The sequence below is a fragment of the Pleurodeles waltl genome, chromosome 8, assembly GCF_031143425.1.
Source record: "Pleurodeles waltl isolate 20211129_DDA chromosome 8, aPleWal1.hap1.20221129, whole genome shotgun sequence".
In the NCBI taxonomy this organism is placed as follows: Eukaryota; Metazoa; Chordata; class Amphibia; order Caudata; family Salamandridae; genus Pleurodeles; species Pleurodeles waltl.
In genome coordinates, this window is record NC_090447.1 from 1,341,350,986 (window position 1) to 1,341,363,671 (window position 12,686).

The following is a 12,686-nucleotide window of genomic DNA, read 5'->3' on the forward strand; positions in this document are numbered from 1 at the left end:
GGTACACACAACACGCCAAAGCAGACATGTGGAGAGAGTTGCAAATAATGCCACTGCTGCTCCTTGGCATATACCTCCACGACCGTGACCGCCGACAAAGACGACAACGGTAAGTACAACAACCTAGTACACATGAGATGAAAGGGCACAGTTACACACCCACCCCACCCACCCTGCAATGCATACCCAACCCCTCACACCATCCCATATCATACACACCAGAACAAGATGTGCTTACCCAGGACAAGGCACCAAAGACCGGCACCAAAGTACACACATGTGCACACCACACTCCTACAAGGAAACGATGAACAACGTCACCATATTGTGCCAATAGCACCACCGGGCACTCAACCTTTAATATAAGTAGAAAAATGTAATGTCCGAATAAGGCCATTTGCCAGTCCATATCGAATACCCTGAAGGGCCCAAATAGGCCGGACTTGACTCCCACATGTCACAGGGCATTTCACTGTAAAGGGACATCAATGTGGCAGCCAGGCACCTTAGAGAACAGGGGCAGGGGCTGGTGGGGGTGGGGACTTACATCTGGAAGGGGGTGGTTTGGGCTTACCTTTGGGAGATGGAGGGGGTTTGGGCTTGCCCTTGGAAGGTGGGTGAGTGGGCTTGGACCGGGGGTGGCAGAGGGACCTGGGGCAACACAGGGCTTCTTCCTCCCTGGGGAAGAGGCACAGGAATGGGAAGGGTGGATTGTTGCGGACTTGGACGAGGAAGGAGTGGACTGGGCAAGGAGATGTGCACCTTTAGGTACGAGACGGGGTGGGCCAGTGGGTTCAAACAGGTCAACACGAGAGAGGAAAAGTTTCTTAGGGGCAGTTGGGGTGGATTTGGAGGAAGGTGTGGGAGTGGAGGTAGAGGGAGTGCTTGTACCAGGTGTATGCCAGACGTGGATGCAGGTGCCTGTGCAGTATGCTTATGTGTGGTGGATGTGTGTTGTGTGGGTGTCTGTGAATGTTTGAGTGTTTTGGGAGGAGGGGGGTAGACACAGTGGGACAAGATAGGCTGCCAGTGTACATGGTTGTTGTCTGGGTGTCTGCAGATCTGGTGAGTGTGCTGCATGTGTCAGTCAAAGTAGTTGAGGTGAGTGCAGGTGTGGTGTCGGGTGGATGACTGGATGTTAGATGTTGTGACTGCAAGAATGGGGACAGCAGCAGTGACTGAGGGTGCAGTGCTTGTGGGTGTGCATGTTGAGGTGACAGACAGGGAGGCGGAAGAGGTGGACACACTGGGGGAAGTGGATGTCGTTGTATGTACCTTTGTATGTTGGGTGTGTGTATGCCTGTGTTGGGAAGGGTGGTGCTTGTGTGTGTCTGTCTGCTGCTTGTGTGTTGATGTGTGTGCATGGCTGTCTGGATGTGAGCTTGGGATGGGTGAAAGGAGTGGGGTGCTGGAAGGGGTAATGGTTGTTGGAGGGGGGTCGGAAAGACCAGGGACACTGGCTGCCATCAAAGAGGAGGCAAGAGCCTGAAAAGATCTCTGTAGGCCAGACATGGCACAGTGAATGCCTTCCAGTTATGCATTGCTGCATCTGGGATGCAGTGGAGTACTTGCTTGCACGGATATCAGGAGTCAAGTGTCATGGGTGTGACGACATGGTGTACGTTCCACGGTGATGGGCACCGTCACCGCCGGCGGCGATCATGATATGCTCAGGTTCCCCATTAACAACCATGTAATCCAATGATTGGGTGCACGGCGGTGAACAGCGCCTTCCGCCATGACGACTACCGCCAGCGAAATTATGTCACTTTCACTCCATCAGACCTGGATGGCAGGAGGCTGCCATCTTGCTAGCACCACGTACCTATATCCTGGCCAGGGGCCCCATTCAGGGCCTCCAAATCTCAGCCCTTAGTCGCTTTCTCACATGAGTGACTGATCCTCACATGCACCCATCTTATGAAATGTGTCCACACTGGGATGCCATTACAACAGAGACTCTGCAAACATGTGCCTAGCGTTGTACATAATACATAGCATCTGTGTGTGTAACCTATGTATTGCACATCCATTAATACATTCACAACCTGTTTTGTATGTGTATGTGTGCCCCTCATATGTGTTCTTTCATCCCCGATAGGTACAGACCCATGTGGCGAGGGAGGGCCCCATCTGTGTACAGACCTCTTGTTGATTTGGAAACCATGGATGAACGTCACATCATTGTCACCTACAGACTCAATCGTGCAACAATCCATGACCTATGTGCCTTACTGGATCCTGTACTTGGACCGGCTAATCAGAATCAGCATGCCATCCCTACTGAAGTACAAGTACGATCTGTACTCCATTTTTGGCTACAGGCTCATTTCAGGTGACAGTGGGCCTGGGTGCAGGGTTCTCACAGCCAATGGTTAGCCTCATCCTGTCAAAATTCCTGGATGCATTCATCCTGCAGACATATGTTCAGTTTCCCCAAAGGTCTGAACTACCTGCCATCAAGTCTGGATTTTATGCCTTTGCTAACATTCCCCATGTGATAGGTGCCATTGATGGGACCCACATAGCTCTCACACCCCCATGAGAGAATGAACAGGTGTACAGGAATCGAAAGAACTTCCACTCCATGAACATACAATTGGTGTGTACTGCTGACCAGTACATATCACATGTAAATGCCAGGTTTCCAGGATCAGTCCATGATTCCTTTGTCCTGAGGAATAGCAGTGTCCCACACTTAATGGAAGAACTACAAGGGGACAGAGGATGGCTCATAGGTGAGTGTGAATGACACTGGATTGGTACATAGCTGAAAGCCAGGCTGTATGCAAGTAATGGCAGTTTGTTAAAGTCCTCTTTTGCCCACTTTTGCAGATGATTCTTGGTACCCCGACTTGTAATGGCTCCTGACACCTGTGAGGAATCCCAGGACAGATGCAGAGAGGAATTATAATGAGGCCCATGGACGTACTAGGAGGTTGATTGAGCGCACTATAGGTCTCCTGAAGGCTAGATTTTGTTGCCTCCATCTATCTGAGGGATCCCTGTGCTATGGCCCTGAGAAGGTGTGTAGAATAGTAGTGGCCTGCTGCATGCTGCACAACTTGGCTGCGAGGAAGGCTCTCCCCCTTCTAGAGGAGGAGGGTGCTGTCCAACCAGACCTGCAACCTCTGAGAGGGGATGAGAGTAATGGTGAGGATGAAGAGGGGGAAGATGTCAACTCCAGGAACCAGCTGATCCGCCTATACTTCTAGTGACTATGAGGTACTGTTCACTGATGCTGTTGTCTTCACTGCATAGTGTAAGTCTGACTCATGTGATTGGTGATGTGGTGTCTGTAGTCATTGACACTGTTAACTGAAGACTGAAGTGGCATGTGCCAGGGAAACCGAAATGGTGTACATTGTGACTTACTTCATACACTACAGTGCATGGGATACCCTTCCTGCAATAAAGGTATGATTATGAAATTGCCTGGCTAATGCATACACACTCACAATTATATACTCATAATGACAGAGGACATACGATTTGGTGTAGATGTGTTTTATTAAGTGTCACAAAATTGTAAGTTCGCTGTATAGTGATATGGAGTGGGCTCATGGTGCATTTCCATACTCTGGTGCATGGGCTGAGCTGTTGGTGGCAGAGGGTATTGGTCCATTTGTCCCTCAGTAGATGCTGTGTTGGTATTGGCGGGTCAACATGGTAGCACAATGACAGAATGAGAGACATTTCAGGGCAGAGTCACTTCTTAGCGGGAGCCTTGGTCTTGGCAGGTGTTCCATTGCCATATCTGGGCCAGAGGGCACGTTTGAGTGACTGGTGCTGGGCTGCAGGGCTAGGGGTGCTGGTCTCCTGTGTGTCCTCTGAGAGTGCCACCAGTCCAGTTGCTGATGCAGATGTAGATGGCAGGGCAGTGTCCTGGCTAGTGGTAGGGGCTTGCAGGTGGGTGGGGGTCTCAGGCTGTGTAGGGTAGTGGTGCTGCAGCACCCCGGCAATGGTGGTCATGGTGGCATTGAGTTGTTTCCATTGCTCCATGGCCTCTTGGTGTTGTGCTATCTGCACCCTTTGATTCTGCTCCAGGGTGGCCAGGGTCTGGCCCATCCTGTCCTGGATATGGTGGTATGCTCCCAGGACCTCAGAGATCACCTTCTGGGCTGCAGCATCCATCCTTTGGCCTCCCCGCTGGGCCACTGATGCCCTCCCACTGGCCCTTGCCCCCTGTGCCTGTGTCCCCTGCACAGGTCTGGCAGTCCCACTTGCACTGGGGCCATCATCATCCTGCCTGTTGGTGGGTGGACACTCTGGCCTCTGTACATGTGGTCCGCCAGTCTGTAGCCTGGAGACACTGGTGTGGGGTCGTTTGGCCAGAGCTGATGGTGGTGGCTGGGTGGTAGGGCTGTCAGTGGTATCCTGGGTGGGGCTGCTGGAGGGAAACAGTCCAGGACTGTGTGACAGGCCAGGGTATTACTCACTGTCCATACATCCCTTTCCAGTCTCCTGAGTGGGGCCTCTGCCTCCATGTGGGGCGCTGGCACTCCTTGGCCTTTCCGTCCAGGTGGCATGGGTAGTGGTGCCTGTGGGGGGGGGAATGGCCATGTATGTTACATGTACTAATTCGGAAATGGATGCACAGCGCTGCCCTATTTTGTGCTTTTATTCCCCTGTCAGGCCATGCAGGGTCCTTTTATGGATTTATGCTTTCATTTTGCGTGGGGGGTGGAGGTTCATTGTGGGTGCAGTAGTGCCATTGCGAATCCTTGCAGGGGTAGGTGACTGTGCTCAGGGTTAGGGTCAGGTTAGTGGTTTTGTGGGCATGCAGGGTGACTGGATGTGGATGTTGTGGCCTGGGTGGGGATGCGGTCCTGGTGGTACTGGGAGTGGTGAGGTGGTACATGCATTACAGGTGTGATGGATATGAAGTAATTGTAGTTGACTTACCTGGGTCCAGTCCTCCAGTGAGTTCAGTGAGGCCCTCCGGGTGTAGGATAGCCAGTACCTTCTCCTCCCAGTCGGTATAGTCGGGGGTGTAGGTGGGGGTCCTCCACCAGTCTTCTGTACTGCAATGTTGTGCCTGGATGCAATAGACCTCACCTTTCCGCGCAGGTCGTTCCATCTCTTGTGGATGTCGCCCTTGTGCGTGGATGGTTTCCCACTGCGTTGACTTTGTTGACAATCGTCTGCCATAACTCCATCTTCCTGGGGATGGTTGTCTGCTGTACCTGTGCCCCGAAAAGCTGTGGCTCGACCTTCAGTACTTCGTCCACCATGGTTCTTAGCTCCCTATATGTGAAGCATGGGTGCTTAGGGGGTGCCATTGTGTGTTATGGGTGTGGTGTTATGGGTGTATTGGTGATGGTGCTGTTGTATATTTGTATGTGTGACTTTTGTTATGTTGTGTTCAGTGTATGTGTGTTGTGTTGTCAGTCTCATTCGTGCAATTGGTGTTGCAAAGGATTGTTGGGGTGTGTATGTCAGTGCTTTATAGTGCTGTGGATGTGTGTCAGGTGTGTGGGTTTCAAACTTGCCAATGTGTGCATTTGTTATTGTTGGGTCCCATTGCTGGCCTTGGTGGTCCGTACCGCCAATGTTCATTCGACATCCACTATCCGCCACAGTGATTTGTGTATCATTATTTGGTGGGCGGAGGTTTTGTCTGCATGGCGGTGGCGGGGTGAGGTGAACAGCCTTTTTTGCCATCCTGGGCCCTGGCGGAGGCTGGAGCTTGCAGGATTTTTTGAGGTTTTCGTTTTTGGCAGTGTTCTGTTCACCGCCACTGGCGGTCTTCTGTTCACCATTGCCACGGCGGTTGGCCGTGATTGCCGCCATGTTCGTTATGAGGGCCTAAGTGCCAAACTTATGTAAGGCCCACACTGTGGCAAAGCACTGCTCCTCAATAGCCATCCAGTTCTTTTCTTTGGGTACTAATATCCTACTAATAAAGGCTATTGGATACTCTCTTCGTTTGTCATCCATTTGAGCTAACACCACTCCAACTTCTTTGTCAGAGGCATCTATCTGTACAATGAAAGGCTGACTGGAGTCAGGTCCTTTCCATACAGATGCCTTCTTCAGTTCCTCAACTGTTTTCTGACACTCTGCAGTCCATATCACTTATCTGGGCTGCTTCTTGGAGATTACAGCGGTCAGTGGGGCAACTATACTTCCATAGTTCACCACAAAGTTCCTGTATACCTGGTCAGTCCTAGGATGGCCCTCTCTTCAGTCTTGGTAGTAGTCACTTTCCACTCCATCACTTGGCATCCAAAGGACAAATCTTCCCATTCCCCACTTCTGGGTGCCTTGATAGTCAGTTTCACCTTCTATAGCCAACACCTGTCCTGAGTGTCTCAGGTAGTCTTACCATGAATTGCTGAACACTGCAATGTCATCCAGGTAAGCAACACACAGACCCTGTCCAGTCCTGTGAGAACAATGTACACCAGTCTCTGAAAAGTGGTAGGAGCATTCTCCAACCAAAAGTGCATCACCTTGAACCGATATAGCTCCTCCGGCATAGAAAATGCAATCTTGTCCTTGGAGTTTGGTGCCAAAGCAGTCTGCCAATATTCAGGGTGCTCAAGTACTGGACAGAACCTAACTGACCCACACGCTCACCCACTCCGGGAATTGGAGGGGCAACAGTTTTGGTTATATCATTGAAGGCTAGGTAGTACACACAGAACCTCAAGTCAGTAGACCATTGCTTTGGTACAAGTACCCAAGGACTAGACCAAGGGCTAAGAGATCTGTCAATGATCCCCAGGTAGAACATTTTTTCAACTTCCACTTTAATGTATCCTGGATCAGGGGTCAGGCATTCTGTATATCCTGACACTCACTGCCACACTGTCACCTCTGTCTGTGATATGCATACGGACAGGTGTCAACCCTGAAGTCAAGGAGAAGAGTTTGGCAAACTGTCCCAACACGTCTCTATATTCTCTCTGCTTCTCTGGTGTTAATTCGGGGGTTATGTGAACCTCTTGTAAAGTTCCATCCTTCGTATCACTCTGCAGAAAGTCAGGAAGAAGCTCACTGTCTTCCTCAACTTCCTCTGCCATAGCAATGATACTCACTGTCTAATCTCTCCAGAAGTAAGGCTTCAGCCTACTCACATGGAACACCATCTTGAATTTCCTTGTGGCACCTGTGTCCACCAAGTAGTTTTTTGCTGAAACTTTCTAAGTCACTTTGTATAGTTCACACAATTTATCCTCCAAAGCCCTTGGACAAATTGGCTTTAGCACCAGCAACTCCTGAACTTCCTGACACACAGTCAATGTAGCTTTCTGGTTGTACCATTCCTTTATCAAGGCATGGCTGGCTTGAAGGTTTTCCTTTGCCTGACTGTTGCGCATCAGCTTCCTGAGGCCAGTCACATGGTCCACTACATCTTTCTGCGGTGACTCTGAGGTTCCTTCTCACCCTTCTCTGACTAAGGTGAGTGAACCCTGAACCGGGTGTCCATACAGAAGTTCAAAGGGGCTGACCCTACTTCCTTATATAGGCAAACAAGACATGGCAGGAGAAGATCCCACTTCCTCCCGTATTCCCATCCGCTCTACCAAATCATCGGTTTGTGTGTGGTACGTCATGTAGAAGTGGTATGTCACACCAACTTGCTCCTACATCTATCTCATGTACCAGGAGATAAAGTTGGTTCTCCAGTCAGAAATTACTGTCCTTGTATTTGACTCTGGAAAAGATCCCCAGGAGAGCTCTCCCTACCACCTGTGCAATCATGCTCCTCGTGAGATACAGCTTCAGAGTACTTGGTAGCAGGATCCACCACAACCGAGAGGTACTTGTTACCTGACTGTGAAATGGGATCAGAAGAGCCAATTATGTCTATTTCCACCCACTCACATGGAACACCAACATCTGGTAGAGGCTCTAATGATACCTTGGTCCTCCGTCCTGTCTTACAACTCATCTTTCAAGTGGGGCAGATTCTAGAGAACCTGTATGTGTCTCAGTGCATCCCTGGCCAATAGAACAGAGGGCCAAATCTATCATGAATTTTTCTAATCCTTTAGAGGCATGCTAGGGGTCTTTTATGGGTTAGTGACAACAGGAAATTTCTGTACACTGATGGAGCCACTAGCCTCTCTATAGTTCCTGGCTCAGAATTTACTGGATCACCATGAAATAGGTCATCCCCCCAGCCAACATAATGTTGCCCGACCAGTCCTTTGCTGACCTGTTCCTGGGCTTCCTTCTGAAGTCCATAGGACACGCATCCTGTGCCTTGCAGAAATCTTCTTGAGAATGTACTTCCACAGCTAGCAAACCCTGCAGCTCTGGAAGCAACCCAGACTCTAGCAACTAGTTCACTTCAGGACCCTCATCCTCACCTCAATCTGGAGCAGAAGTGATGGCTTTCACAGCCTTTGCCGTTCTGAGTCTGCCTTTTCTTTTGCAAACTACCTTGTCCTGTTCCCTACAAATCCTGAATGATCCCAGACCCAATCTGAGACTGATGTGCAGCTTGTTCTCTGGTTAACTCATCTCACATTGTCTACGCACTAAGCCAGATCAATCAAGCCATTGCCAAGAGACATCTAGCACCCTACTTTTCTCTTACTTTCTCTTATCTCCTTGGGCTTAAGGTACATTTCCATCCCAAAACATGCATTCCTCCCATCACTTTTTGAGTGTTTGTTAGCTGAGAAAGATTTGATGAATGTTGAAAGAGGCACAAAACATATCTGTGAAGCTGTAAGCTTTAAGTAATGTTTCTGATATAAAACAGAGAGTTTACCTTATTTCTTTTAGTTTTTTGTAGTTACTGCTCATTCCTTCCATGGTGTAAAAGGTCACAACCTTTATATGCTAATATTTTCCCTGTCAGGCGGCACATACTCGAACAGTCACAGTATACTATGCTGGCAAAAGGTATTTAAGCATGCAATTGAGGAAATTCTCCAAGGGATATTCAATTTGTGAGCAACTCATAGAGTCATTTCTTTATGCTATAGTCTGTTCTGACAAGTCAGCAGAGTCTTTAACCTTTGCTCTCCTGGTAGATGAGCACCTGACATATTGAGAAATCTCCACCTGCTTGGAGGGTAACCTCTGCCTACAGTGCATCAATGGTTGCAGGAAATACACTCCGGGTACAGCAGTACACAGCACAAAGTTATAAGTCGGCTTGTGGCTCTTTAGTTTAAAAATTGTCTTAAAATGTTTTCTTTATTGTTGCTTATGTGGGAATAGTAGTCCTGACCCCTACAAAGTCTAGCACTTTCCCTACTGTTCATTAGGTTTCAGCAGGGATAGTAAATCTAACCCCACATAGTCCAACACTTTTGCAACTGTTTCTCATGTCGGAGTCAGAATAGTAAATCGGACACGTCCAAAGTCTGGCTCTTTCCCTGCTGTTGCTTATACTGGAGTAAATCTGATCCCACCAAAGTCCAATACTTCACCTTTTGTTGCTCATGTAATAGTGTGAATAGTACATCTAATCCCTCAAAAGTCCAACACTTCCCCTACTGTTGCTTATGTTGAAATAGGAATAGTAAATCTGACTCCTATGAACCCCAACACTTTCCTTGTTGTTGCCCATGTTGGAGTGGTAATAATAAATCTGATCCCTCCATAATCCTACATTTTCCCTACAGTTGCTTATGTTGGAGTGGGAATCTAACTTCTCCAAAGCCCAGCACTTTCTCTACTGTTGTGTATGTTGTAGAAGGAATAGTAAATCTCATCCCTCCAGTGTCCAACACTTTCCCCACTGTTTCTCAGGTTTGAGTGGAAGTAGTAAATGTGATCCTTCCATCTCTAATTCTTTTTATCTGATTTTTATTATTTATTATTATACTATTATTTATGCTAATATGACTGTATATTTTTCTTATTATTTAAAATCTAGTGTTTGTAATTATAATCAATTGCATTACTATTTTTATTAGTTATATTTAAATGAGAATTATTTATTTTAAAACAATATAGTTATCATTTGCATTTAGTATATATATTTATTTCCACTGGCACCCACTGGTTCAAATTAAGCACTCCTTCTGCAGAGTCACTTACTCACCACTTACTCACTGACAAAACATGCCATTTGTATTTACCCTAGGCTCTCTTCAGACAAGAATAAGTTCATATCAAGTGGCACTTTGTTTATAAAACTGTGTGAGGGTGCAGTAGTGATGTTACCCAAAGGTAGATTGGACAGCTAAGAAGAAAGACAAACTAAAAGCAGCATTGCGACACAGAAAGTGTGAGAAATTGGACTGTTGGTTGAGGTGGGCCCGAGCCTTTCTCAAGCAGCAGCCACAAACCTTGTCAGGGTGAACCACAGAAAGTGACTAAATTAACCTGTGCTTAACTCTCTGGTAACTTCACACAAAGGCAGTCAGGGTTAACTTAGAGACAATGTGTAAAGTATTTAAGCAGCACTTAAACACCAATAAAGTGAAAATACAACACACCAATGGAGAAGAATAAAGTAAATGGTAATACATTTGTTGATACCAAATGACAAAAATCAAATCATTAGACCCAGACTGATGAATTGTTAAAATTTAAAGTGAAAATTACTGCCTAAATGATGTCAGCACTACTACGGGCATCTAGTTGCATGAGACTGGGACAAAGTCAAGTGTTATGGCCAAATGTGATGGAGTGTGAGTCGAGTAAGCAAAGTGGATTGCTCCCAGTCTCTGCTTACCTTCAGACTAAGAAGAAATGTTGAAGAAAAATGCCTTAGAGGGTAAGAGTTCAGCGGGGCAAGGCAGCAGATGGTGTCCAAGGTGGAGACGTCATCGTCGGAGAGCCACTGGAGGTGAAGATTTTTACATTCGGACCTAGTCCTTTTTTTGGAAGACGAAAATCTCCAGTGGGATTAACCTGCAGGCTGTAGCGGACAACGGCTCCATGAAGCTGGATATCCCCTCTGTGAATAGCCGCTGAACATTATTTGCTGCTGGTGAGAAGAACATAGTCGTAGCTAAATCCCAAGTTTTGGATTTGGGCACCTTCCACTTCGATACGTCCATGACTTGTGGGGCACTACTTGGTGGGCCAGGACTCACTCAGGCATGGTCCAAGTGTGGGTTCAAGATGGTCAAATCCTTTTCTGTCCCTTAGGCTCTGACCAGAGGCCAGCAAACTAACCCTTGGAGTCACTCTGGAAGTCCTAGGTTCAGGCAGAAAAGCAGGTCTCAAGCAGCAGGGCAGATTTCTGGAGGCACAAAGTAGGCTTAAGGCAGCAGCTATTCCTAGTCATGTGACACAGGAACAGTCTGCAGGCACCAAATGGTTAGGACAAGAAAATGCAAACTTTCCAAAAGTAACATTTTCAGAATTGTGACTTGAAATACGTCTTTAACATTAAAGATGATTTTAAATTACAGTTCCTCAGAAACAAAACATGACTTTCCTACCTGCTCCCAATCAGAAGTTAGCACTTTTTAAACGTAATACAGAAACCCAATGTTGTCCTATAGGAGAGGTTGACCTTACATTAATAAAAAGCAAATTTGTGATATTTTTGCTACCAGGACAGGTAAAACTTAAAAGTATCTGTCCAAGTTTTAATTACAATGCACCCTCCCTATGACCTGTCTAAGGCCTACATTAAGGGTAATATACGTAATAAAAAGTGAGTTTTAGGCTTTACGGGGGATTATTTTGCCACATCAAATTGGCAATTTAAAACTGCTCACAGGCTGCAATGGCAGACTTGGGACATGTTTAGAAAGGCTACAAGCGTAGGGTGGCACTATAAGTGCTGGAGGCTCACTAATAGCATTTAATTTACAGGTTCTGTGTACATGTAGTACCACTTTAATAGAGACATATACGTACATAAAATGTGTCAATTGGGTGTAAGCCAATTTTACTATGTTTAAAGGAGAGACCACAAGCACTTTAGTACTGATTAGAAATGGTTAAGTGCACAGAGTCCCAAGGCCAACAAAACCAAATTCAGCAAAACAAGTGGGGTGAAGGCAAAAATTTACGGTGACCCTGCAGAGAGTGCCAAGTCCAACAGAAAGGAATAAGAAGTTCAAATAATACAGAGCAGCTAAATCCTGTTGTCACATTTAGGGCCTCATTACGAGTTTGGTAGTCCGAGGACTGTCACAGTAGAGGTAGAAGCCGCACCGCGGCAGGCCCGTTGGAGAAGACCGCCATATTATGACCATAGCAATGTTCCCAACGGGACACAACCAATATACCACCAGTACTGCCAGTGCGGACGGACCGATGTAGCCAGCAGCAGACATCTCCAGTCCAGCAGGGACCATGTTACTGCTGAACATTTTACAAGGGTACACACCGCCAGGATATCCAGCACGGTCGGACCACCACCAAAACCCTGGCGGAAATGACCAGTATAAAAGGAGACACTCACCTTCAGGAACACAGACACGTCCAGAGCTGCCATTGTACCTGAACTTGAAGTCTTCCCACTGTTCCTGACCACCCTACAACTCCAGAACCAGCGACGACGACAACAACCATAAGTACACCTGTTGTGTAGGCTCTCATTATTCTAATGAGACTACTGGATTTTTAGCAGCAAGATCATCCACAGTGTGGGAGACTGAGTCTGACCCACGGTGGGTGACACCTGTCGCTCCAAATCTGGACTTTGCTCTGGCTAACTAGCAGTGCCTCATCCCTCCCGAAAGGTAGAGATGATTGGGCAGCCGAGCACATGACATATCGTACTTTTCAGGGAAGTCGTGGTCACTCAGGTC